The 26,244-nt window shown below is 35.5% G+C and overlaps 1 long non-coding RNA gene across 1 annotated transcript; it reads left to right on the top strand.

The window, feature by feature from the left end:
- Nucleotides 1–12,678: 12,678 nt before the first annotated feature.
- On the top strand, nt 12,679–22,065 carry LOC113613010 (uncharacterized). Its single transcript, XR_003430049.1, has 4 exons — nt 12,679–12,864; nt 14,032–14,115; nt 21,006–21,089; nt 21,339–22,065. It is a non-coding gene; the product is annotated as an uncharacterized LOC113613010 (long non-coding RNA).
- The last annotated feature ends 4,179 nt before the right edge of the window (nt 22,066–26,244 follow it).

The raw sequence follows: 26,244 nt of genomic DNA, 5'->3' as shown, positions 1-26,244 counted from the left end.
TACAAGGAGAAACATGCCAAGACACATATTAATCAAACTATAAAAAATTAAACACAAAAGAAAAAATATTAAAAGCAGCAAGGGAAAAGCAACAAATGACATACGAGGGAATCCCCATAAGGTTAACAGCTGATCTTTCAGCAGAAACTCTGCAAGCCAGAAGGGAGTGGCAGGACATATTTAACGTGATGAAAGAGAAAAACCAAGAACCAAGATTACTCTACCCAGCAAGGATCTCATTCAGATTTGACAGAGAAATTAAAACCTTTACAAGACAAGCAAAAGTTAAGAGAATTCAGCATCACCGAACCAGCTTTACAACAAATGCTGAAGGAACTTCTCTAGGCAGGAAACACCCGAGAAGAAAAGGACCTAAAAATACAAACACAAAACAATCAAGAAAATGGTAACAGGAACATACATATCGATAATTACCTTAAATGAAAATGGATTAAATGCTCAAAGCAAAAGACACAGACTGGCTGAATGGATATGAAAACTAGACCCTTATATATGCTGTCTACAACAGATGCACTTCAGACCCAGGGACACATACAGACTGAAAGTGAGGGGATGGAAAAAATATTCCATGCAAATGGAAATCAAAAGAAAGCTGGAGTAGCAATACTCATATCAGACAAAATAGACTTTAAAATAAAGACTATTACAAGAGACAAAGAAGGACACTACATAATGATCAAAGGATCAATGCAAGAAGAAGATATAACAATTGTAAATATTTATGCACCCAACATAGCAGCACCTCAATACATAAGGCAAACGCTAACAGCCATAAAAGGGGAAATCGACAGTAACACAATCATAGTAGGGGACTTTAGCACCCCACTTTCACCAATGGACAGATCATCCAAAATGAAAATAAATAAGGAAACACAGGCTTTAAATGACACATTAGACCAGAAGGACTTAGTTGATATTTTTAGGACATTCTATCCAAATACGACAGAATACAGTTTCTTCTCAAGTGCACATGGAACATTCTCCAGGATAGATCATATCCTGGGTCACAAATGAAGCCTTGGTAAATTTAAGAAAACTGAAATCATATCAAGTATCTTTTCTGACCACAGGGCTATGAGACTAGATATCAGTTACAGGAAAAAATCTGTAAAAAATACAAACACATGGAGGCTAAACAATATGCTACTACATAACCAAGAGATCACTGAAGAAATCAAAGCAGAAATCAAAAAATTCTTAGAAACAAATGACAATGAAAACACGACGACCCAAAACCTATGGGATGCAGCAAAAGCAGTTCTAAGAGGGAAGTTTATACCAATACAATCCTACCTCAAGAAACAAGAAACATCTCAAATAAACAACCTAACCTTACACCTAAAGCAATTAGAGAAAGAAGAACAAAAGAAATCCCAAAGTTAGCGGAAGGAAAGAAATCTTAAAGACCAGATCAGAAATAAATGAAAAAGAAATGAAGGAAACAATAGGAAAGATCAATAAACCTAAAAGCTGGTTCTTTGAGAAGATAAACAAAATTGATAAACCATTAGCCAGACTCATCAAGAAAAGAAGGCAGAAGACTTAAATCATCAGAATTAGAAAGGAAAAAGGAGAAGTAACAACTGACACTACAGAAATACAAAGGATCATGAGAGATTACTACAAGCAACTATATGACAATAAAATGGGTCACCTGGAAGAAATGGACTAATTTTTAGAAAAGTAAAATGGGTCACCTGGAAGAAATGGACTAATTCTTAGAAAAGCACAACCTTCCGAGACTGAACCAGGAGGAAACAGAAAATATAAAGAGACTAATCACAAGCACTGAAATTGAAACTGTGATTAAAAATCTTCCAACAAACAAAAGACCAAGACCAGATGGCTTCACAGGCGAATTCTATCAAACATTTAGAGAAGAGCTAACACCCGTCCTTCTCAAACTTCTAAAATATAGCAGAGGGAGAAACACTCCCAAACTCATTCTACGAGGCCACCATCACCCTGATACAAACACCAGACAAACATGTCACATAAAAAGAAAACTACAGGCCAATACCAATGATGAAAATAGATGCAGAAAACCTCAACAAAATACTAGCAGACAGAATCCAACAGCACGTTAAAAGGATCATACAACATGATCAAGTGGGGTTTATCCCAGGAATGCAAGGATTCTTCAATATCTTTCTTCAAAGCTTTCAACAAAATTCATTACCCATTTATGATAAAAACTCTCCAGAAAGTGGGCATAGAGGGAACCTACTTCAACATAATAAAGGCCATAAATGACAAACCCACAGCCAACATTGTTCTCAATGGTGAAAAACTGAAACCTCTAAGATCAGGGACAGGACAATGGTGCCCACTCTAACCACTATTATTCAACATAATTTTGGAAGTTTTAGCCAGAGTAATCAGAGAAGAAAAAGAAAGAAAAAGAATCCAAATCAGAAAAGAAGAAGTAAAACTGTCACTGTTTGCAGATTACATGATACTATACACAGAGAATCCCAAAGATGCTACCAGAAAACTACTAGAGCTAATCAGTGAATTTGGTAAAGTAGCAGGATACAAAGTTAATGCACAGAAATCTCTTGCATTCTTATTCACTAACAATGAAAAATCTGAAAGAGAAGTTAAGGAAGCACTCCCATTTATTATTGCAACAAAAAGAATAAAATACCTAGGAATAAACCTACCTAAGGGGAAAAAAAGACCTCTATGCAGAAAACTATAAGACACTGATGAAAGAAATCAAAGAGTATACAAACAGATGGGGAGATATACCACGTTCTTGGAGTCGAAGAATCAACATTATGAAAATGACTATACCACCCAAAGCAATCACAGATTGAATGCAATTCCTATCAAACTACCGATGGCATTTTTCACAGAACTAGAAAAAAAATTTTACAATTTGTATGGAAACACAATAGACCCTGAATAGCCAAAGCAATCTTGAGAAAGAAAAACGGAGCTGGAGGAATCAGGCTCCCTGACTTCTAACTATACTACAAAACTACAGTAATCAAGACAGTATGGTACTGGCACAAAAACAGAAATATAGATCAATGGTACAGGATAGAAAGCCCAGAGGTAAACCCATGCACATATGGTCACCTAATTTACAACAAAGGAGGCAAGAACATAGAATGGAGAAAAGACAGCCTCTTCAATAAGTGAAGCTGGGAAATCTGGACAGCTACATGTAAAAGAATGAAATTAGAATACTCCCTAACCCCATACACAAAAATAAACTCAAAATGGATTAAAGACCTAAATGTAAGGCCAGACACTATAAAACTCTTAGAGGAAAACATAGGCAGAATACTCTGTGATATAAATCACAGCAATGTCCTTTTTGACCCACCTCCTAGAGTAATGGAAATAAAAACAAAGATAAACAAATGGGACCTAATGAAACTTAAAGGCTTTGCACAGCAAAGGAAATGATAAATAAGACAAAAAGATAACCCTAAGAATGAGAGAAAATATTTGCATACAAAGCAACCTACAAAGGATTAATCTCTAAAATATACAACCAACACATGCAACTCAGTATCAAAAAAACAAACAGCCCAATCCAAAAATGGACAGAAGACCTAAATAGACATTTCTCCAAAGAAGATATACAGAGTGCCAGCAAACACATGAATGAATGCTCAACATCACTAATTATTAGAGAAATGCAAATCAAAACTACAATGAGGTATCAACACACACCGTTCAGAATGGCCATCATCAAAAAATCTACAAACCAAAAATGCTGGAGAGTGTGTGGAAAAATGGACGCTCTTGCACTGTTAGTGTGAATGTAAATTGATACAGCCACTATGGATAACAGTATGGAGGTTCCTTAAAAAACCAAAAATAGAACTACCATACAACCAGCAATCCCACTACTGTGCATATCCCCTGAGAAAACCATAATTCAAAAGGGACCTGCACCACAATGTTCATTGCAGCTCTATTTACAATAGCCAGGACATGGAAGCAACCTAAGTGTCCTTCAGCAGATGAATGGATAAAGGAGATGTGGCACATATACACAGTGGAATATTACTCAGCCATAAAAAGAAATGAAATTGAGTTATTTGTACTGAGGTGGATGGACCTAGAGTCTGTCATACAGAGTAAAGTAAGTCAGAAAGAGAAAAACAAATACCATATGCTAACACATATGTATGGAATTTTCAAAAAGCTTCTGATGAACCTAGGGACAGGACAGGAATAATGACACAGATGTAGAGAATGCACTTGAGGACACGGAGGGGTGTTAGGGTAAGCTGGGATGAAGTGAGAGAGTAGCATTGACATGTATACACTACCAAATATAAAAGAGATAGCTAGTGGGAAGCAGCTGCGTAGCACAAGGAGATCAGCTCGCTGCTTTGTGACCACCTAGAGGGCTGGGATAGGGAGGGTGGGAGAGAGACACAAGAGGGAGGGGTATGGGGATGTATGTATACATATAGCTTATTCACTTTATTATACAGCAGAAACTAACACAACGTTGTTAAGCAATTATTCTCCAATAAAGATGTAAAAAATAAAAAAATAAAAGTGACTATTAATTAGGAAGTCAAATAATGACATCTGTTTATTTTTTTCTTTTCCCCTTCCGCCCTCCATTCCTTAACTCAATGAACATATTTTAGAGTTCTCAATGTGCCATACAAGTTTGAGAATCAGTAGTGGAAATCCAGAAAAATGTATCTCAGTCTCAAGGGGTCCTTTAATTTGAGACAGAAGATCAGAAGCAAATTCATCTTTGGAACATTAAATATCTTAAAAATATTTATGAGGATAACGTTTATACTTTCTATTAACTTTCTTCATTCCACTGAATTTCTTTTTGAATGTCATTAAGGCACAAATCTCTTAACTTTTATTTTCTCCTTACTCATCACCACTGACATGACTTAGTCACATAAACTTAGACCTTATATTGAGTCTCATGTATGATTGCATTGTCACTAGCTGCTCATTTTCCAGTGTGTATACCTAATTAACTTGCACTCAGCTGAATTAAATTCCATCTTCTCTCTTTCTGCGTTCAGGTTGCATATATCTGATGTAGGGATTCAAAGTGCCTGGTGCTAATTTGCATCAGGATCTCAAATCTCACTACGATTCTTAGTGGCCTTTAACAAATTTATTTTACTTATTCTTTGTACTTTTTAAAGTATAATTGATTTACAACGTTATATTAGTTTTAGGTGTATAGCATAGTGATTCAGTGTTTTTACCGATTATACTCCTTTGAAAGTTATTATAAGATAATGACTATACAATATATCCTTATGCTATACAATGTATCCTTATTGTTTATCTATTTTATACAGAGTAGTTTGTGTCTCTTAATCCCATACATCTAATTTGCCCTTCTTCCTTGCCTCTTCCCTTTGGTAGCCACTAGTTTGTTTTTTATATCTGTGAGTCTGTTTCTGTATTGCATATATGTTCATTTGTATTATTTTTTAGATTACACATATAAGTAATATAATAAAGTATATTACTCTGACTTACTTCTCTAAGCATATTCTCTATGTCCATCCACATTGCTGTAAATGACAGAATTTCATTCTTTTATACAACTCAATATCAAAAAAAAAAAAACCCAGTCAAAAAATAAGCAGAAGACCTAAATAGACACTTCTCCAAAAAAGACATACAGATGTCTAACAGGCCAATGAAAAGGTGCTCAACATCACTAATTATTAGAGAAATGAAAATTAAAACAACAATGAGATACCACCTCACATCTGTCAGAATGGCCATCATCAACACGTCTACAAATAACAAATGTTGGAGAGGATGTGGAGAAAAGAGAACCCTTGTACACTGTTGGTGGGAAAGTAAATTGGTGCAACCACTGTGGAAAACAATATGGAGGTTCCTCAGAAAACTAAAAATAGAACTACTATATGATGCAGCAATTCCACTCCTGGGTATATATGTGGAAAAAAACAAAAACACTAATTTGGAAAGATACATGCACCCCAATGTTCATAGCAGCACTGTTTACAAGAGCCAAGACATGGAAGCAACCTACGTGTCCATCAACAGATGAGTGGATAAAGAAGTGTATATATATATCAAACTCTAGATCAAGAATTATAATTATGTCTAGTATGTGGGAAAATATTCATGCTCCTAACTGGTTTCTCAGTAGCTACAATTTTTTTGGTTGTTTTTAATTTTTTTTGGCTGCATGGTGTGGCATGTGGAATTCCCTGATGAGGGATCGAACCTGTGCCCTCTGCATTGGGAGCGCAGAGTCATAACCACTGGACCACCAGGGAAGTCATTCAGTCTGCTACATTTAATGCAAACATGTTTTAAAAACTAATTGTTACATCAATGATAGCTTTGACATTTTTGGTAAAGCCATGATTGACATTACATTGAAGTTTTTAAAATATTATTATATCAAAATATATTATTTTCATTTAAAAAACCACTCTTCTCTGCTTTGTGTCACATGTATCTGATCTATTTATTGTCTGCTATTGATATGTGGGTTAACTAACTCACTAAAACTCTTGCTGGTTGTAAGGAAAATTGATATTTTAATATATAATGGCTTTTAGAAGTGAGTTGAGATAGTGAATTTGTAGAGAATCTTTATTTTTTCAAAGTATGTTTATTTTCTAAATCTGGCAACCCTCACTACATTCTTAGGATAAGGGTAAACTTAAACAAAATCAGCTTCCCCTAAATTACTAAAAGGAAAATTTCCTTCTTGAAATAGCACTCCTGAAGCCAGGCTTCTTGTGGATTTCCAGGCAGTATTAACACCACCTCTTTGGTTAAAAAGATCACCAAACCAAGATTTTATTTTTTGTGTTTTTTCCAGCTTATTTGATATAACTGATATATAATATTGTGTAAGCTTAAGGTGTACAACATAATCACTTGATATATGTATATATTGCAAATTGATTAACATAATAAACTTTAACATCAATTACCTTACATAGTTACCATTTTCCCCTGTGATTAGAACTTTTAAGATCTACTCTCTTAGTAACTTTCAAATATACAATACAGTACTGTTAACTATAGTTATTATACTGTACATTACCTCCCCATAATTTATCTTATAACTGGAAGTTTGTACCCTTTGACCTCCTTTATGTACTTCCCCCATTCACCTCACCCAGCCTCTGGCAACCACAAATCTTGTCTCTATTTCTGTGAGGTTTTTTTGTTTTGTTTTGTTTTAGATTCACATATAAGGGAGATCATACAGCGTTTGTCTTACTCTGTCTGATTTATTTAACTTAGCATAACACCCTCAAATTTCATCCTTTTTACCACAATTGACAGGATTTCCTTCTTTTTATGGCTGAATAGTATTTCATTGTGTGTGTGTGTATATATACGTATGTGATATCTGTATCACATTTTCTTTATCCATTTATTTGTCAGTGGACATTTAGGTTGTTTCATGTCTTGGCTGTTATAAATAGTGCTGCAAAGAACATGGAGGTGCAGATATCTCTTTAGGATAGTAATTTTGGTAGTTTAATTTTTGATTTTTAGGAACTCTACTGTTTTCCATAGTGTTTATGCCAACTTACATTTCCAACAGCAGTGCACAAGTGTTCCTTTTCTCCACATTCTTGCCATTTGTTATCTTTTGTCTTTTTGATTATAGCCATTTTAACAGGTGTGAGGTGATATCTCAGCGATTTTGATTTACATTTCCCGAATAATTAGTGGTATTGAGCAAATTTTCATGTACCTGTTGACCATTTGAATATATTCTTTGAGAAAATATCTATTCAGGTCCTTTGGCATTATTTAATTGAATTATTTGTGGGGTTTGGAGTGGTTTTTTGTTTGTTTTGTTTTGCTATTGAGTTGTATGAATTCCTTATCTATTTTAATAGCAACCCCTTGTTAGATGTGTTTTGTAAATATTTTCTCTCCATTCAGTAGATTGGCTTTTCATTTTGTTGATCATTTCTTTTGGTGTGCAGAAGCTTTTGGCTTGATGCAATCCCACTTTGCTTTTGTTGCTTGTGCTTTTGTTGTTATGTCCAAAAAACTTTGCCGAGACACATGTAAAGAAGACTTTTCCCTATGTTTACTTCCAGGAGTTTTGATTTAAGGTCTCATATTTAAGTTTTTAATTCATTTTGAGTTAATATTTGTGAGTAGTTAAGATAAAGGTCTACCTTCATCCTTTTGCATGTGAATATCCAATTTTCCAAGCACTGCTTATTGAAGAGACTGTCATTTCTCCATTGAGTGTTTTTGTCTCCCTTGTCAAATATTAATTGGCCACATATGCAAAGGTGTATCTCTGGGCTGTCCATTCTGTTCCATTGGTCTATGTGTCTGCTTTTATGCCAGTACCATGCTGTTTTGATTACTATAGCTTTCTGATATAGTTTCAAATCAGGAAGTATGGCTTTGGGTAGCATGGGCATTTTAACAATATTAATTCTTCCAATCCATGAACATGAGATATATTTCTATTTATTTGCATATTTTTCAGTTTCTTTCATCTTACAGTTTTCAGAATAGAGAGCTTTCACCTTGATTAAATTTATTTCTAAGTATTTTATTGTTTTTGATGCTATTGTAAATAGGATTGTTGTCTTTATTTTTCAGATCATTTGTTGTTAGTGTATAGAAATGCTACTGATTTTATGTTAATTTTGTATACTGCAACTTTACTAAATTCATTAATTAGATCTAACACGTTTTTGATTGAGTCTTTAGCATTTTCTTTATGTAAAATCATGTCATCTGCAAACAGAGAAAATTTTACTTCTGCTTTCCAATTCTGATGCCTTTTATATCTTTTTCTTGCCTGATTGCTTTAGCTAGGACTTTCAGTACTATGTCGAATAGGAGTAGTAAGAGTGAGCACCCTTGTTTTGTTCCTCAGGTGAGAAGAAAAGTTTTCAACGTTTCACCACTGAGTATGATGTGGGCTTGTCATATAAAGCCTTGATTATATTGAGGTATGTTCCTTCTATACATAAATTGTTAAAGAGTTTTTATCATGAATGGATGCTGAATTTTGTCAAATGCCTTTTCTGCATCTATTGAGATTATCATAAGATTGTTTTTTCATTCTCTTAATGGGATTTATCACATCTATTGTGGTCAGAATGTAGCCATTCCTTTTACCCTTCAAATGTGGTCCTTCTTGGTCTCTGTAGGGGAGCTTCACCCTCACTCTCACGTTCTAGGATTTTCACAACAGTGTCTTGTCTATGGATAGTTGCTAGATGTCTTCTTTGAGGGTGACTGGAATCAGAAATGACCTATGTTTCCATCTTGGTGACATCACTCCTCCAAGGTTTTATTTTAAATGTGTTCAAAATTACTAATGTTTCTTGGTCACCTAGCAAAAGAAAATGTAAATATTCTCTAGGGCAACTCTTTTGTTCCAGGTTTAATAAGCTCTCATAAATAAATTAGTGAGAAAGATGAAAATCTGAGTCAGAAACAAACAAACTAAAAAACTAAGCACACAAGTAAACAAGAAACCTTAGAAAGAACCAGCAGGAATAAAAATGACAGCAGAAGATATTCACAAAATTATTACTGCAATAATCAGATATGCATAAATTAGCTACATTTACTGTGTTGAAAGTAATATAAGACAAATTGTGCAATGTGTTTAGAGAACAAGAAACTTTAAAAATGACCAAGCAGATTTGAAAAAGCACTAAATAGAATTACTAATAAAATAAAATAAAATAAATATTGGATAGGTTTACCATCTACTTTGACACAGATGAAGAGAAAGTTAATGAATTGGAAGATATTTCTGAAGCACTGTTTAAAATATAGCACACAGAGACAAAAAGATAGAAATTATGAAAAATAAATTAAACATAAAGCAACTTAAATAAACGTGTTTAGAAAGCAGCATTTCAGAAAGAGTGAAGAGGAAAAGTGTCTTCTGTAAAATTAACAGCAAAGGCTTTTTCAAAGCAGTGATAATGAGACAAAAACCTACAGATTTATGAAGTCTAATTAACATTAACAGGATAAAAGAGAGAAAAATAGTTCACAAAAATCACATTATAATAAAAAACTGAAGAAGACCAAGAACAATGATGCATTTCCAAAAGCAGCACTAGGAAAAAGGCTTTGAATGTGTTTTGTTTGTTGCCCCTTCTGTATATACATATTATTTATCCTTGCTACATTTTGAAGTTATATTAAAAAGTTATATTAAAATTATGATTACTGTTGAATTGAAACTTTCATTATTATCAAGAAACCCACCTTAAATACTACATTTTGCATTAAAGTGTATTTTGTCAGATATCAAGAGCTATAACTGCTTTAATTTGATTAGTGTTTGCATTGTATATATTTTTATCTTTTATTTTCAACTATTGTGCACCCTTATCTACTAGATATGACTTTTGTAAATAACGCAAAACATTAAAAATTTTTTAAAATCCTGTGATAATTTTTATCTTTTTACCAGAGCATTTACAGCACCCACATCTACTGTTGATACATTTTATTTTTTATCAATATCATAACTTTGTGCTTTCTGTTTGTCCTGTCTACTCTAGGCTTTTTCCCCCTCTCCTTTCTAGCTTCTTTGGGTTTATTAATTTTTCTCAGTTTATGTTTTCCTCTATAATTTTTGAAGATATACTTTCTTTCCATCTTTTTAGCATTTACTTGAATTTAAAGCACATGTGCTTAAATTATTAATGTCTGTAAATGATCATTGTCTTTACCCTCTTCCAAAACAATGCAAGACCCAAGAATACTTATGGTCTCCCAGTCAAATTATATTCTTTTGCTATGAAGTTTATTTCTATTGATCAAAGGTGAGGGCAGAGGCCCCTGTGGTCATTGTGGTATGTATATCTGAGAGCACACATTAGGCTGAGGATGAAATTTATGTGCACACTTTAATGCACATAAATTTCATCCTTTCAATGATAAAAAACATATGTTCATTAAAAACAGCAACACAAAAATGGAAAACTACATACGTAAAATAAAAATTTACCAAGTTAGTCACTTAAATATTATTATATTGCAATCTTAAATTACCAGGTTAAACACATATTATTATACTGTAAGCACACGGATAACAACAGATATTTTTCTACCAAATATAGTATAAAATCATATTTTGCAATAATTTGAATATTATCCCACTTAATATATCACGGAACATTATTCACATCAATACTTGCAGAACTGTCTCATCTATACTTAATGACTGTGAAAGTTTTTTTGTAGACATACATTATAAATTATCTCATTATTTAATTTATTGATAGTTAAATTGTTCCTTTTACTTTTTTAAACAAAACAGCCATTGGTCACTTGAGAAACTAAGAAAAGTTATGAATAATTATTTCAACAGACGTATTGCAGGAACAGAGTTGTATGTCATTTTCATTTTCTCTAGTATACCTTCTAATAATGGGCATGAATATTTATAACCACAAAAAAAGATATTTCTAAAAATCAGTATTTGTTACATTTTATTTAAGTACAATACATCATTTATTTACATAACAGTGTTTTAGTCTTCATTGTTCATTCACTGTTTCTGAAAAATAACAAGGCAGAGAAGAAATCATTATGGAGAATGTAATTTTAAACTTTATCTTTGGAAATAAAAAAGCGCTTCATTATACATGGAAGAATAACAAATTTAATCTATAGGGGCTGAATTACATTGCCTTTTATTTTCTTAAATGTAAAAAATACTTTACATATTAAATTTAGAGTAAACATCCTGTCTGATGTTGCAGTATGAAGAGATCTGTTTCCTTGATCCTGTTTCATTCTAACCCTCTGCTCATCATCTGATCCATGCAGCCTAAGTTCAGCTATGGGACCAGAGACACCAGCACCATCCAGACCCTGTACTGATCAACCTTCGCCAGAGGAATTGCATGAAATAAATAGAGGTACTGCTGCTATTGCTAAGAAATCCCTTTATTTAATGAGAAAATAATATAAATAACAAAGTCCATAGCTAGGTACTTTTAGAGGAAGAGTTAAAAATCTTTTGCCTTTATTTGAATTTAAAATTTTCCGGTTTAAGGGGATTTAAATTTGAATCATTGTTTGTTAAGTGAACATTTACAATGGAGTTAGAGTTAATATTACTTGGAAAAATGTTATTGACTTTGTGGCTGTGAATTCTGCTTCATTTGCACTGAAGAAGTACATGCAATATGTTGCTAAGAAAATTTATCTACCTAGCAAGAATTAGATGATTTTTTTTCTCATGCTTCTTTCATTAAGATTAAATTCAACTATAAGAAGGAACAATTGTAGACATTTACATTACAGGTATTTAAATTAATTTTTAAATTTCTACTCTTGCTTCTGCAACCAGTTTTACTCCTGACAATATTTTCCATTCTATTCTTACAATTACTATTCTACACTACTACTATGACCACTTTTACAATAATAACACTTATTGCATGTTTATTGCTCCAAGTGCTATGCTGTTGACTTTATATAGATTAACTTAATCTCCACAATATATCTATAAATAAATACTATTGTTATTCCTATTTATAGATAAGAAACTAAGGATTAAAGAAGAAAAAAGCGTCACATTTCACAAAGCAACTACCTAACTGAGCCAATTTTAAAACTTTCTTATAAGCCTGAAATGGGGGCAATTTTTGTTTATGATTTCTAACATGCTTTTAATTGTATGTCTATATATCATAAAAGAATGTATATATATATACATGTGTATATATAAATTATAATTATTTACCACATGCATTTTTCTAATATATTTTCTAGACTCTTGTGATGAAAGTATAACATACTCAGAACTCAAAATTCATTGTTCTTCAAATATTCGGAAGAGAAAAATAACTAGGATTTTAAAAACAAAAGGTAAAAACACTCAGAACTCTAGATTCCCTTTTTTGCCTTAATATTTTAATGAACTAGTCATGAGAACAAATATTTGCGGACTAATCTCTGAATTGGATTTATCCCTCATACGAAGTCTTTTAAACTGGTCATAGTGACCTAAAGTGCTGTGTTAAGAGCAAATGAGAATGAACAATGAACTACTGATGATTTTGTTTGAACAATCAACAATGGCTTAAAATGATGTACCATAGCCATAGAATCAAGAATGTTTCATAGATACTTTTTGGGTTTGATATTTTAGCTTTGCAAAAGGTAAGTGCTCCTTTAATCCTGCAGTTTTTCTAAAAACAAAATGGAGCTGGTGAGGTATGTCATAATAACTAGACTTTTATCAAAACTGTCACAGAGTGTCTGTCAGGGCCAACAGCTAACATAGGAGTTTTATCCTCTTTTTTTTGTTGTTATTTTTTATTTATTTTTGGCTGCGTTGGGTCTTCGTTGCTGCGCCCGCGCTTTCTCTAGTTGCTGCGAGCGGGGGGCTACTCTTCGTTACAGTGCTCTGGCTTCTCATTGCAGTGGCTTCTCTTGTTGCGGAGCACAGGCTCTAGGTGAGCGGGTTTCAGTAGTTGCAGCATGCGGGCTCAGTAGTTGTGGCTCGCGGGCTCTAGAGTGCAGGCTCAGTAATTGTGGTGCACGAGCTTAGTTGCTCCGTGGCATGTGGGATCTTCCCAGACCAGGGCTCAAACCCGTGTCTCCTGTGTTGGCAGGCGGATTCTTAACCACTGTGCCACCAGGGAAGCCCAGAAGTTTTATTCTTAACCTAGTTCTGCTACAAAGATGGAAGAAATATTTTTTAATTAAAGGAGGGTGATGAATTAAATCCCTAGTAGGATTTCTGAAGTGCTCTTTTTAATTATAAAATTTCTTTAATAGAGCAACTTGTTAGTTCAACAACATTCCTACATAAAATATTCATATTTTCCCTGGCTATATCCAAATTTTCAAGTAATTTTTAGAGTTTTCCTAACAGACTGGGGAATACCAACAATGCAGTACTCCCATGGGTTTAGATTTCATTCCAATTTAACGGGTTGAATATTCCTAACCAAAATTCCTTCTAATCCCAACTCCTCAGTCTTGTTTCCATTGATCATCATAGTGAATCACCTTTCTCTCTTTGGGCAGAGTCTCCATGGTGCCTTGCTGCAGTGATATTTGCCTTGCTTTATTTAATTGTTCTGGTACTAGCTGCATTTATGATAGCTAAGGGTAAGTATTTTTCAGTTTTTCATTAACTTGTTTAAAATTACTAGAATAGGATTTTTAAAGCATTTAAAATTAATTCTAAGGATTTCCTAAAGTTATTTTTCTCATTTGTTATTTTAATTATATAAAAGTTATTTTAGCAATTCAATTTTTGAATTATCAACAATAGCATAGGCCCAGGTGATCTTATCAAAGATGTCAGTGGGTAGCTAAGAGTTTTGATAAAAATGAAAAATAATAGCAGCATTCTATATGTTACCATATTGTTACTGACCTTAGATTTACCAGCTGTGAGATGTAATAATACTTGAAAATATTTATAGAATTTATTGGTTGGGCAGTTCAAAATTAAGGACATCAAGCAAAGGTCATTTGAAAGAAAGAATCTAATAGAAGAGATAAATGATGGTGGACAGAGATTCATCAAAAAATGAAAAAAATTATCAGGATATTGGACTAAGCCTATACACTGCTTGAATTCAGTTATGTCTTTTTTTTTTTTTTGGTACGCGGGCCTCTCCCTGCTGCGGCCTCTCCCATTGCGGAGCACAGGCTCCGGACTCGCAGACTCAGCGGCCATGGCTCACGGGCCCAGCCGCTCCGCGGTATGTGGGATCTTCCCGGACCGGGGCACGAACCTGTGTCCCCTGCATCGGCAGGCGGACTCCCAACCACTGCGCCACCAGGGAAGCCCCAGTTATGTCTTAATGTTATAAAATATATGTAGCTTTTTATAAAAAAAAAAAAAAAAAAGACTCATAACCAGTACTATCAGCAAACCAGAAACGTGAAAATTCCTTCAAATATCAAAAGTAAGGTAATTTATGTTTACAAAGCAGAAAAAACAACAGTTCCAAACATATGAAGGATAAATTTATTCAAAAGGCATAAGTAGATCTAAATCAATGAGAATGTAGCATAATGTATAATTTTTAGTGATAAGCATAAAAACCTTGTTTAAATGTATGATTTCTTACAAAGACATATATGATGATAAAGAGACTCAAGACAATGTAGGGAAATTGAATAAATATGACTGTATTCTATAGATAAATAAATGAATATCTATTTGGATGCACAACGATGGTAATTTTTAAGAATGAATTTGAAAATATCTTAATAACAAAAATTGACTCCTAGACAAACTATTTAGTAGCTGGCAAAAGATGGAAGATTCCCATCCAGATTCATAAGGTAAGCATAGCATTATTCAAATTATTTTCACACACAGGAAAATATTTTGGAACAGCATCCGTTACAAACATAGAAGCAAAAATCCTACATAAAAAAGTGAACATAATACACTACTGTACTGAAATAATACTACATGATGACCAAATTTTGGTTAAAGTCAGGGATGGATTTGTACATTTACCAAGAGATTTGTCAATATAGAAGAGAAAGGAAATAACTACAAGTAGAAGGAAACATTGAACTTGATTAAGGGTATTTATAAGAACTTTCACCAAATATTATGTTTCATAGTAAAAAAATTAGAATCATTTTCAACAGAATCATGAAGACAAAGACGACTGATATAATTGCTATCATTCCTTTGGCTGTCCAGGGCAAAGAAATCAGTAACGCAGGAAAACCTTTTTAGACACAAATATTTTAAATTAATTACTGAAATTGTATGTCGATGATGTGCTTTGTTACCCAGATATACCAAGAAAATCTACTGAAAAAAAGCAATCATAATAAGAACACTTCAATAATGAAGCTCAATACAAAGTTAACAGACTTTCATTTTATACAATCTAGAGCTAACGTCCAATATCCAGGTCCACATTTTGAGCCTCTCACTTGACATTTCTTCTTTGATATCTTGAAAAACACCTCGCCCACAATATTTTTAAATAGACTGTCTTCCCAGCCCTGATCCTTACCAGCATCAAGAAAAAAAAGCAGATACTTTAATACTGTTGTCTCTCTTGGCCCCTGATGTCCAGTGAGATGAACCTAGGAATCCTCTGTGCTATCTAACTGCCACTGATTATTCCACTGATTATTTCACTGATTATTTAGTGAATTAGTACACTTCTCTACAGTTGCATTACTACCCATCTAATCTAGGACAATTCTTTCTCTCTGTCCCTCTCTCTCTCAGTCTATGCTATAAGCCTCCTAGTGATCTAACTACAATCCACTCTTGACCTCTTCCATTCAATTTCCAGAGTAACCTCTTCAAAATATAAATTTTATAAACTCACCATACTTAGCTTTTTAATACTTTAAATTCAATATAAATTTTAAAATCCTTAACATGGTTTATAAGGTCATTCCTTACTTGGTCCATGGCTCTCTACACCAGCTAGCATCACATACTTTTTCGCTCACTAGGCTCCAGTCACAGTTGTCTTTTAGTCCACTGAATGACTCATGGTTAGACTTACCATGTAGCATCATAAAAGCAAGGATAATTTTAAGGATGAGAGTAGATGATGTCAATAATTACTCTGGGACAACAAGCATAAATCAGGACTTCTCTGGGTAGATTGATTATGATTTATAACTTTATCCGTAATCCTTCTTGCTACAAAGCATATACATAGACTATTTTTTTACCTAAAGCATCCTTTCTTCTACTTTTCTTCTAGGTAACTAAATCCTAGAGTAATCATTTAACACTATTCTCTTATAATTAGGCCAAATTTCTCTATTACAATATCTTATGTACGACTCATTTGTGGCATCTTTCACAGTCTCACCTGTGTAATTATTTGTGTGGTTATGTATTTAATGTCTGCCTCTCCCACTAGCATGTTAGCTTAGTTAGAAAGAACCTATGTATGTATTTGCTCTACATTTTAACCTTTGCTTTTGAAAACTATGCTGTCACATTAGAGGTACTTAGTGAACTTTTTTATTAAATAAGTTAATACACCTAGTAATGTACATGGCTTATATGAAAGAGATTGTAATACTTTATTAAAAGATATAAAGAAGGACATTTAATGAATTGAGTATATATTAAATGTACCTTGATGGGAAGACTAATCCTGTGTAGATGATTATACTATTCTAGACTCATCTAAGATTTATGTGATTCCAATACATGTGTATTTTCATAAGTACATTAATTACAATTTAGACATAGAAGTAAAAAATTATAAGATTAACAAAATACGTATTGAAATATATTAAAAAAGAGACGTAGCAATCTAGCCTTTCCAGGTACCAAAATAGTCTACAAAGCTACAGGTAATTTAACATTATAGTACTGGTATAAAATAAATATATCAAAATAAGAGAAAACGGCCTGATCATAAAACCATATGAATGTCTGTATCCATGGTGTATATATATTTAGTTGTTTTGTTTTGTTTTGTTTTTTAATCTATGTCCTGGCTTGAGTGATCTTCAATCCTTACTATATATTTGCCTTTCCTGTTGGGATTTTCCCTTTAATATGGACTCTTACTTTTTTTTTTCATTTAGGGAAGACCCTTTAACATTTCTTTTAGGGTAGGTTTAGTATTGCTGAATTCTTTTAGTTTCTGCTTGTCTAAGACATTCTTTATATCTCTTTCTCTTCTAAATGATAATCTGGCTGGATATAGTAGCCTAGGTTGCAGGGTTTTCCCTTTCAGAACTTTGAATATGTCATGCCATTCCCTTCTGGCCTGCAAAGTTTCTGCAGAGAAATCAGCTGATAGTCTCATGGAGGTTCTCTTGTGACTGACTCTTTTTTGTCTCTTGCTGCCTTTAGAATCCTGTCTTTATCTTTAAATTTCACCATTTTAATTGTGACATGTCTTGGTGTAGGTCTGTTTGGTTTCATCTGGTTTGGGACTGTCTGTTCTTCCTGTACCTGGATCTCTGTTTCCTTCCTTACGTTTGGGAAATTTTCAGCCATACTTTCTTCAAATACATTTTTGATTTCCTTTTCTCTCTCTTCTCTTTCTGGAACCCTTATTACGTGTAGTTGGCACACTTTCTATTATCCCACAGATCTTGCATGTTGCTTTATTCTTTTTAATTTGTCTTTCTGTCTGCTCTTCTAATTGGGTGATTTCCATTATTCTAAATTCCAAATCACTTATGCATTCTTCTATGTCATTTAGTCTGCTATTCATTGCTTCTAGAGTGCTTTTTATCTCAGAAATTGAATTATCCAGTTTTGACTGGGACTTCTTTATAGTTTCGAGTTTCTTGTTAAAATGGTCTATGATCAGTTCTCTTCCCTAATTCAGTTAGAATTTTTATTACTAACGTTTTGAGTTCATTGTCTGGTAGACTGATTATCTCTATTTCATTATTTAATTTTCAGGGGTTTGCTCTTCCTCTTTCAATTGAGAGTATTTCCTTTGCCTTTCCACTTTACGTAACTTTCTCTGTCTTTATGAGTTCAGGTGAAACAGTTACCCAGTGTGTTCTTGAAGGGTTGTTCTTATGTGGGAGCACCCCTATGTAGACGGTATGTGTATGACGCCTTTGGTGGGAAGACTGGATTGATGTGGTTGCCAGTCACATCTTCCTCAGGGTGTGCTGGCCACTATCACCTTGGCGGGGGGTGTGGTGGTGGTGATGGAGGAGCTAAAGCCTGCTCAGGGTGCGAGGTGGGACTTCCTCTCTGCTCAGTGGCCATAGTTGCCCTGTTGGGGCAGGGTCTCTTTCCAAGTTGCTAGAGCAGACGTTGTGAGGGTCAGGCTTGAGCTGGCTCTGTTTCCTTTGTGTGTTTTTCCTTCTCCCTACCCTGGAGACTTTGCCCCAAATGAGGGGAATGCTGAAGTAAGTGCGGCTTGTGCAATGACGGAAGTCTGATGTGCTGCCTGTGTAGGCATCTGTGGCCCGTCTCACACACAGCCCAAAGTTATAGCTTTTCCCCTGTTGTGGTCATCCCAGATCTAGTGCTAGGTTGTGACATGGAGTAGGTGGGGACAGAGTGTTTTCTTGGCTGGGACTGGGGAGTGTGGCATAGTGGGTTGTGGGAATTCAAGCAGCCATGCTGCTGTCAGATGTCTGGGCTGCTTCTGGGGTGCTGTTTGCCCACTGTTGCCCCACCTGGACCACACGCTGGGCCTTGGGTTGCCCCCGTGTCCCTACATCAAGCCTTTCCCAGGTTCTGGATGCCCTAGATCCGGTGTCAAGCTGTGGCATGGAGTGAATGGGGCCAGGGCATTCATTTGGCTTGGGTTTGGGCGCACAGTGAGGTAGCAGCTGCTGGGGAAGACCTCTGTCCGCCTGTCTGGTGGCAAGCAGCATCCAGGCACTCCACACGAGTGTAGTCTAGGCTCCTCCAGCCCCTCTGTCTGCCCCAGAGCTTCTCCAAACAGCCAAGGGGGCTTGTCTCTTCCATGTAGGAGCCCAGGACTGGGACGCTCAGGCTGTGGGTCAACCCTCTCACATCCCAGGGTGAGTGTCCACCCGTGAAATCCCCCTTTTCTTCTTAGTCCTCTCCCAGGGATACAGGTTCTGATCCAGGTTTTTTTTTTCGGTCTTACCCAATTGTGTATCATTCTTACAGTCTTGGTTGTATAGGAGTACTTCTGCCAGTTTCCAGTTAGTTTTCCATGAGAATTATTCCACATGTAGATGTATTATTGATGTGTTTGTTGGGAGAGGTGAGGTCCATGATCTCTTACTCTGCCATCTTTTTTTTTTTTTTTGCGGTACACGGGCCTCTCACTGTTGTGGCCTCTCCCGTTGCGGAGCACAGGCTCCGGACGCGCAGGCTCAGCAGCCATGGCTCACGGGCCCAGCCGCTCCGCGGCATGTGGGATCCTCCCGGACCGGGGCACGAACCCGTGTCCCCTGCATCGGCAGGCAGACTCTCAACCACTGCGCCACCAGGGAAGCCATCTGCCATCTTGATCCTCCCTTCTAGTACATTTATTCTTATGAGTCCAGCAATGCATTTGGGACTCAAGCTGGAATAATATGGTCCAGAGAACTTAAAGTCTTGGTCATATGAGTCTGCACTTGACCGATTGAAACTTTATGTCCAGCAACAAGTTATATGATTTTGTAGTTGGACTGGGATCAGATCTTTAAAAAATAGGGATGCAGAAAGATTTTCTTTACAATTTATGTGAAGTCTCCAAAATATCTTAGAAGTAACCATAGACCATTCAGACTAAATAAAATAAATTTGAGCTAGGAACATTCCATTCACTCTATTTCAAATTCAAGTTGTGTCACCTGGAGTGCCAGAGTCTCCAAAACAAAACAAAATACATCATGATGTGGGTTAAAGGTTTCATATTTGAAAATAGTCAGAAATACAGCTGTTAAGAAAATGGCACAATTTTATAATTTTTTTATTTTAATGAGCTTGAATTTAATACATAAATAATTGATAGTCTCACGATATTGAAAGGGTAATATCAGTAAAGCTGTGCAATGGGGGTATTAATTCTAGAGGCGTTTTGAGAAAAGTAGTGGAAAGTGAGAACTAGTGAAGAGAGTTTGTAGAATATTATAAAAGTTCCATATAAAAATAATGAAAATCTGAATAGGGAAAAGGTTATGGAACTGTGAAGAAGGAAATAGATATATGAGGCATTGTAGCGATAGAATAAATAGTACTTTGTGACTGAGTGGATATGTGTTATGTGAAAGGCATTTGCTTCAAAGATAGGTTTGGTCATTATGTCCTGACTGTCTGGGTATATTAACTGCTTAGAATAGCATCAATCAGATGTGCAAACTTTCAATGATTAAAGCACCAGTAATTACCTCGTAAATATCTGTCATAAGTAAAAAGTTTTATACTTTAATGTCAGTTATTTACAAGTGGTAATTTCCAATTTATTCTGCAGTTAATAGTAAAAAATGAATGGATAAATTGTACTTACATTTAAAAATTTTTTCTATCTTATTTGCATTCTTGAGTGTTTAAAAGTGATGTCTTAAAATGTATTTTCTTTTGTAAATTTCATAAATTTCAGTTTATTGTCTAGAAGAACTTCTGAATACATGGGAAACCAACCATCAAAATGAGACTTCACCTTGCAAAATAATATAAAACAGAGGTATGAATTAGATTGCAATGAGAACCTTGATATCAGTGTAAGTGGTTTAAATTTAGATGTATATATACAATTAATAAATATAAGATCAGAGTTAGTAACTGTGGTGCGCTTATCAGAAAAATTCTTATATATCATGGACTTCTCTTGAAGTTAAGAAGGATAATTGAAAACAATAATACAAAAATTATAATACACAGAGCTAACATGGGTGACAAAGTTATCCTCACGGATGTACCTTTTGTTGTCAAGGTCCTTCTCTGAAGAAAACTGTTACTTTATTTCTGCTGAAAATAAAGTCTTGGCAGCAAGGAAATTGTTCTGAAGCACTGAGCTCCAGTCTTATCAAGACAAATAACAAGGAAGAATTGGAAATGTATGGCATTCCTTCCTACATTTTCTTATACAGAAGATAATTACAGAGACATTTTAACATCCTGTGTTCATTCAAGCCTGCTAAACTCAACATATTATAATAATTGGAGATCTCTGAACCAAACCCAAAATATCAAAATATGGGCTTAAATGGTTAAGTGATTTGTAAATGCAAATGTATTTGCATATAGAAGTAAATGCTAATATATTAAAATCTCAGACCTTGGCAAAGAAATGGGAGGAAACCACATAGAACATGCAAACTGAAGAGCATTTAGTCACAATTAGCACTTAAAAAATACCTAACATTTATTGATTGCTTCCAATATTCCCGATACTACTTCAGTGTATCATATATTAGATCATGTACTGCCCCAATAATTCCTACAAAACAGTACTAGTATTGTGATTGTCTTATTAATAAAGAAACTGAGCCCCAGAAAGAATGAGAAATTGTTCCAAAATTGTATGGCTAGTAAGAATTAGAAACGTGATTTAAGTCAAATAGTTTTACTCTAGAGATCATGCGTGTAACTATTATGCTATGCTGATCTCGGAGTAACAAATCATATCAAATCAAGTTGTAAGAATATTGCTTCCTTAGAAATAGTCAGGGCTGGGCTTCCCTGGTGGCGCAGTGGTTGAGAGTCTGCCTGCCGATGCAGGGCACACGGGTTCGTGCCTTGGCCCGGGAAGATCCCACATGCCGCGGAGCGGCTGGGCTCGTGAGCCATGGCCACTGAGCCTGCGCGTCCGGAGCCTGTGCTCCGCAGCGGGAGAGGCCACAACAGTGAGAGGCCCGCGTACCGCAAAAAAAAAAAAAGAAGAAAAGAAATAGTCAGGGCTACAGATTTACATCCCCCCACGCCCCGGGTATATCTTTCAGAGAGGAACAAATGAGAAAAATAACTTTCAAGAATGAAATATTATAATAGCTCTTCACAGAGAGTGAGTATTTTATACTAATTATTCTCTGGAATATGGAAAAACGAGATTAATAGAAGTGATTTTTTTCACCTGAGTAGACTCCAGCAAGCTTAAAGAACATAGGTCTCCTTTCATTTTAGTTCTCTTCTACTATGTGATTGTATATTTTTTCTTTTTTTTTAATTGCATTCAAGTTCTGTTATTCCATTTAATAAAGACTTCAATCCATATCAGTGATGATAAATTGATGGCATATATCCTGACAATTTCCATATGGTGCTCTTGGAAGACATACCTCATAATTACAACATTCTTCCTTGCTAAGGCTGGCCTCCACTCTGAATAATTTTCAGCAAGAATATCTGAAAGTCTTTCCCAGCTGCTCCCATCTCATCTACATACCATGCTTCAAATTAAACTTGTATATACAGATCATTGGTGAACTCTTTCAGGACAAGCAAATAAAAATGTATATGCAAAGTAGTGTATTTGCTAAGACAATGTCTCCTAATGATCTGTTACCTCAAAATTTGCTTTCGTAAATCACAGTTTACCCATAACTCATAGTGAGATAGATAATATCTGTGAATGTTCCAAAGCTGATAGAAGACATCAAACTACATATTGACAAAGTATTAGGAACACCAGTAGGGTGAACAAAATAAAAACAAAGTTATATATATCATGTTTAATTGCTGAAAACCAAAGATAAATGAAAGCTGAAAGACAGGCAGTAAAATACAGAATTTACTTTTAAAGAAGAAATTGCTGGGACTTCCCTGGCAGTCCAGTGGTTAAGACTCTGAGTTCCCAGTGCAGGGGGCGTGGTTTCAATCCCTGGTCAGGGAACTAAGTTCCTACATGCCGCATGGCGTGGCCAAAAAGAAGAAAAAAAATAAAATAATAAAGAAGTAATTGACAGATAATCTATAAAAAGAAAAAGAAAACATAGAAGCCATATAATTACTGAAAGACAATTGTCATACTAAAACTCTATCCCCAGAGGAAAGATAATTATATGAGAATCATATGAGGATATAATTATATTCCATAGGTGAAATAAAGATAATTTAAGATAGGTAGAGAAAAAAATCGTTAACTTAGGTCTGCACAAAGGATATACTATAATGTTCTTTGGATGTAAGAAAATAATCCCAAATGGAACCGCTAAGATTCAGGATAAAGTGCAATGAAATAGGTAAATGCGGGTGTAAATCTAAATGAATAGTGATTATATAAAACCATAATATTAGTGTCTGTGGTTTAAAATTGCATAAGCTTCAAGTACACTGTAAGTGTTGCAATTAAATTAAAAGGGGCATAAGTGGAGTTAAAAGGATCTAAGGCTATTAAAATATACAAGAAGAGGTAAAGCAACTATTTATCTTGGACATTACAAAGTCAAGAATGCATGTTGAAATTTTCAGAATAATCATTAAAATAATAAAATATTAAGTAACTATGAAGATAATGAAGGAGTTATCTCAATTAATAGAATGATAATAATTTAATGGGATAATTCTTTTTTAAAAAGATGTTTTTGATGTGGACCATTTTTAAAGTCTTCTTTTTTAAAATTAATTAATTTTATTTTTAGCTGTGTTCAGTCTTCATTGCTGCACGTGGGCTTTCTCTAGTTGTGGTGAGCGGGGGCTACTCTTCCTTGCGGTATGCGGGCTTCTCATTGCGGTGGCTTCTCTTTGTTTCAGAGCATGGGCTCTAGGCCCACGGGCTTCAGTAGTTGTAGCACGTAGGCTCAGTAATTGTGATGCATGGGCTCAGCTGCTCCGCGGCATGTGGGATCTTCCTGGACCAGGGCATGAACCTGTGTCCCCTGCATTGACAAGTGGATTTCTAACCACTGCACCACCAGGGAAGTCCCCATTTTTAAAGTCTTCATTGAATTTGTTACAATATTGCTTCTGTTTCATGTTTTGGGTTTTTGGCCGCGAGGCATGTGGGATCTTACCTCCGCGACCAGGGATCGGCCCGCACCCCCTGCATTGGAAGGTGAAGTCTTAACCACTGAACTGCCAGGGAAGTCCCTTAATAAGAAAATTCTTAATTAATAGATAATACTCCATGAAATCACTGAAGTAGAAGGATTCATATCAGAATCATTCTTAGACAAAGACAATCATTCTGAGGGCTGCAGGAGTTCAAGCAAGAACTTCAGCGTTATCTCCTGGATCCTTTCTGGGTATTGAGGGGCCCAAAAAGTATTGAGGGTGGACATTGGAGTATGAGAATGAATAACTCTAATCTCAAAAATGGAGGGGCTTCCTTGGTGGCGCAGTGGTTGAGAGTCCGCCTGCCAATGCAGGGGACACGGGTTCGTGCCCCGGTCCGGGTAGATCCCACATGCCGCGGAGCGGCTGGGCCCGTGAGCCATGGCCGCTGAGCCTGCGCGTCCGGAGCCTGTGCTCCGCAACGGGAGAGGCCACAACAGTGAGAGGCCCGTGTACCACCAAAAAAAAAAAAAAAAGAAAAGAAATGGAAGCAGGCTCAAAAGCCTTCAAGTCACCGTATTCTCCTTTTCCTATCAACTACTTTCACTTGCAGGGCAATTTTATTTACCTCTGTCAATTGGTCCTTTTCTTAAAAACTACTTAGGTTCCCTTGACTTCTTCACAGTTCTTACAGATTCATTTATCTCAGGTGTATATATATATAGTTTCATAACCCATAATGTATTTTTCTCAACCATTTTCTCTAGAAAAATAGCCATGTGGTTTTGTATGAGAAAGCCACACTAAGGAGCCTCATCTTCATGTAATCTTGCTTCGCATCTCTTTCAGTCTCAAGTAAAGCCCTAAAATAAATTTACAACATCTTTTTTGCTCTATTTCCTCTCTTTAATATATGTTTCTATAAGAACTAGTTTATTATCCTCCTGTGGAACTGATGGTAGCTGATTCTTCAAACCATTTGAAAGCTGAAGCTCCAAACATATTTATTATCTTAATTTCTATTTTCAATAAATTTTCTGTACCAGGATTTTTTAGTCCCCAGATATATTTCCCATGATCACCTTATTACTGACTCTTCTATTTAGGCTAATGCCCGATCATTGTTCCTTCAAAAGAAGGTGTATCTCACCCCAAATTTACTGGACAGAATATGCTCTGCTTCCAAAAGGGAAAGAGTAGCTATGTTCCATGTTGGTGATAGTAACAAATACGGCAGACACTGCAGGTAAAAGCTGAAGGACACTACAGATCCATGTGCACCCGGAGCAGGAGATAGGAGGGGGAGGCGCACAACAGATCGTCTGAGGCTCTGAGGAGAAGCGAGGTGTGATTCTTCAGGAAGTAAAGGCATTCAACAACAACCATATATATGAGGGAATAAAAAATCTACACGGAGACCCAGGCAAGATGCAAGTTCAAAAAGGCCTGAGAAGACCTTAAGGCTTCATCTCAGGCTAATCCCAAGACTCAAAGTTCAAAACTAATAAATATAGAATTGCCCTGACACAGAGCCAACTTGCAAAGACTGGGAAAGGCAGCTGTTGTACCAAATGCCCAATTTTCACCAACAACTAATCACAAGTCATACAAAGAAACAGGAAAATAGAGCTCACTCGAAAGACAGAATGAATCTGCAGAAACTGTCCATGAAGAAGCACAGATATCAGTCGATGTAAACAAACCTTTAAAGCAACTGTTCTCAATATGCTCACGGAGCTGAAGAAAAACACAGACAAAAAAAATCAAAGGAAAATTATATATGAACAAGATGAGAATTTCAAAAATATAAATAGAAAATATCATAAAAGAACCAAACAGGGCTTCCCTGGTGGCGCAGTGGTTGAGAGTCTGCCTGCCGATGCAGGGGACACGGGTTCGTGCCCCGG

Source organism: Aethalodelphis obliquidens, unplaced genomic scaffold (assembly GCF_003676395.1).
Source record: "Aethalodelphis obliquidens isolate GAN/ISIS:26980383/991018 unplaced genomic scaffold, ASM367639v1 scaffold83, whole genome shotgun sequence".
In the NCBI taxonomy this organism is placed as follows: Eukaryota; Metazoa; Chordata; class Mammalia; order Artiodactyla; family Delphinidae; genus Aethalodelphis; species Aethalodelphis obliquidens.
Note: the sequence above shows the minus strand (reverse complement) of the source record. Positions and strands in the feature narration are given on the sequence as shown.